General features: G+C 52.4%; 5 non-coding genes across 5 annotated transcripts; 4 read left to right on the top strand and 1 right to left on the bottom strand.

The window, feature by feature from the left end:
* Positions 1-61: 61 nt before the first annotated feature.
* Positions 62-225, top strand: LOC131451247 (U1 spliceosomal RNA). Its single transcript, XR_009236110.1, has one exon. It is a non-coding gene; the product is annotated as a U1 spliceosomal RNA (small nuclear RNA).
* A 631-nt stretch (positions 226-856) lies between these two features.
* LOC131451405 (U5 spliceosomal RNA) lies at positions 857-969 on the top strand. The gene has a single exon (XR_009236265.1). It is a non-coding gene; the product is annotated as a U5 spliceosomal RNA (small nuclear RNA).
* Positions 970-1,148: 179 nt separating this feature from the next.
* Positions 1,149-1,341, top strand: LOC131451340 (U2 spliceosomal RNA). The gene has a single exon (XR_009236209.1). It is a non-coding gene; the product is annotated as a U2 spliceosomal RNA (small nuclear RNA).
* Positions 1,342-1,490: 149 nt separating this feature from the next.
* On the bottom strand, positions 1,491-1,609 carry LOC131451437 (5S ribosomal RNA). The gene has a single exon (XR_009236295.1). It is a non-coding gene; the product is annotated as a 5S ribosomal RNA (ribosomal RNA).
* A 402-nt stretch (positions 1,610-2,011) lies between these two features.
* On the top strand, positions 2,012-2,175 carry LOC131451246 (U1 spliceosomal RNA). Its single transcript, XR_009236109.1, has one exon. It is a non-coding gene; the product is annotated as a U1 spliceosomal RNA (small nuclear RNA).
* Positions 2,176-2,500: the final 325 nt, after the last annotated feature.

The raw sequence follows: 2,500 nt of genomic DNA, 5'->3' as shown, positions 1-2,500 counted from the left end.
GCACCATCGGCCAAAGAGCTGTGTCTGGGAACAGCCACCCAGTGCTGGGCAAGTACACCTCATACTTACCTGGCAGGGGAGACACCATGATCAAGAAGGTGGTTCACCCAGGGCGAGGCTCAGCCATTGCACTCTGGTTGTGCTGACCCCTGCAAATTCCCCAAACGTGGGAATCTTGACTGCATAATTTTTGCTGGTGGGGTACTGCGTCCGCGCTCTCCCCCGATGACGTAGTTGTAAGCAAAGGTCAGCCGCCCAAAGTTCCGCCTTGTGTGCCCATCTCCAGGCTTCTCACGTGCTCGCAGAGCGACAAACCCCAGTCTTTCCAAGTTGCTGGGAATGGGATGGTTGTGGCTGTTGTCTTTTAGCTCTAAGGAAATGTCATGCTCCCTTTCCCGGCTCTTTGTAGGAGAACTGGATTGATGGAGATGGATCCATGGCCATCATGCCAAGGGTTAATACTTTGGCGCTTGTTCCGTCCACTCCTGTACATTGACCTGATATTGAAGCGATGCCAGGAGCAGCTCACCATTTCAGAAGCCCGGAGGAGCTGGGAAACGGCCCGGCAGTTTGTACTGCTCGGTGTGACACAGAGAGAGCTGCTTTGCTCATGCACTCACATCTACCACTAAACCTTGGAGGTGTGCCACAGCCTCAGCGATTGATAGAAAACTGCAGCACACAACCAACAGTAAGAATGCGCTTCCAAACATGCAGTCAAATGTGGGCGGTTGATTGGCCGGCAAACCAAAAACGTTGAAGAAAGGCTGTCCCAAGGTGGCCGGCCGGGCCGACCGAGACTGTGGTGACTCCGGCGGATAGACTCCTTGGCTGCTCTCAAGGAGAGGGTCTATGTCGACTCTGGTTTTTCTTCAAAATGCACAAGTCTTTCGCCTTTTACTAAAGACTTCCGTGGAGAGGAACGTCCGAGAGTTTAAGTTATTTTTGGTGGGCTTTGCTGTATGGCTGCGCCCTTTGAGTGTGTCAAATGTCAAGCAGCTGTCCGTCACGGCTCAGAGGTGCACTTAGATCACCTGGGGGCGGAGGTGATCGGCAGCAGCCTTTGTTATGCGCACTTCAGAAACATGGCACCACAACAAGTAACTTGTGCGCCAAGATCTTGAGTTGGCCCCAGACACTGGCGGGCCATCGCTTCTCTGCCTTTTGGCTAAGATCAAGTGTAGTATCTGTTCTTATCAGTTTAATATCTGATATGTCCTCTATATGGGGATTAAATATTAAATGCATTTTTGAGCATTGGGCGGTGAAACCTGGGGCTTGCTCTCTTCACTCCTTGCATTGACCTGGTATTGCAGTGCCACCAGGAACGGTGCACCGTTCTCTTTTTTTCTGTGAAAACCAAAGCAAGGCTGAAACTGGAAGGACATTAACGTGTGCCCGTGCGTCAACGTAATTGCAAGCCCACGTTTCTTGTAAGGAAGCAGCAGTGTCAAAGCGTGCTGCAGTGTAAAAGTGTGCTGCAGTGTAAAAGCTTACAGCACCTGGTATTCCCAGGCAGTCTCCCATCCAAGTACTAACCAGGCCCGACCCTGCTTAGCTTCCGAGATCAGACGAGATCGGGCGTGCTCAGGGTGGTGTGGCCGCAAGCCGACGGGCAGGTGACACAGACTCCTTTTATAGACCAGGCAAGGCCCCCTGCTCGTGGAGGGGCTCAAAAGTCAGCCTTCCGAACACACTGCACTTGAGCCTTTATCGCCACTACCTGCTACACTCTATTCCAGTATTTGGAAGCTACACCGAGATGGGTAAGCTGCTGTTGGTGCCGTCAGGTCCAGTTGTTGCTGAATCTATAGGAAATGACAGCCAGGTATGCCAGTGAAAAGGTCGAGTGTTTCCTCTCCAATGTGTGCTGGAGGTTGAAGTTGAACACAGCACAGCATTAACGAGCACCTGAGTCAAGGCATTGGACTCTGGGACTATCCATTTCCTGCACCATCGGCCAAAGAGCTGTGTCTGGGAACAGCCACCCAGTGCTGGGCAAGTACACCTCATACTTACCTGGCAGGGGAGACACCATGATCAAGAAGGTGGTTCACCCAGGGCGAGGCTCAGCCATTGCACTCTGGTTGTGCTGACCCCTGCAAATTCCCCAAACGTGGGAATCTTGACTGCATAATTTTTGCTGGTGGGGTACTGCGTCCGCGCTCTCCCCCGATGACGTAGTTGTAAGCAAAGGTCAGCCGCCCAAAGTTCCGCCTTGTGTGCCCATCTCCAGGCTTCTCACGTGCTCGCAGAGCGACAAACCCCAGTCTTTCCAAGTTGCTGGGAATGGGATGGTTGTGGCTGTTGTCTTTTAGCTCTAAGGAAATGTCATGCTCCCTTTCCCGGCTCTTTGTAGGAGAACTGGATTGATGGAGATGGATCCATGGCCATCATGCCAAGGGTTAATACTTTGGCGCTTGTTCCGTCCACTCCTGTACATTGACCTGATATTGAAGCGATGCCAGGAGCAGCTCACCATTTCAGAAGCCCGGAGGAG

Source organism: Solea solea, unplaced genomic scaffold (assembly GCF_958295425.1).
Source record: "Solea solea unplaced genomic scaffold, fSolSol10.1 scaffold_28, whole genome shotgun sequence".
NCBI classification, from domain to species: Eukaryota; Metazoa; Chordata; class Actinopteri; order Pleuronectiformes; family Soleidae; genus Solea; species Solea solea.
Note: the sequence above shows the minus strand (reverse complement) of the source record. Positions and strands in the feature narration are given on the sequence as shown.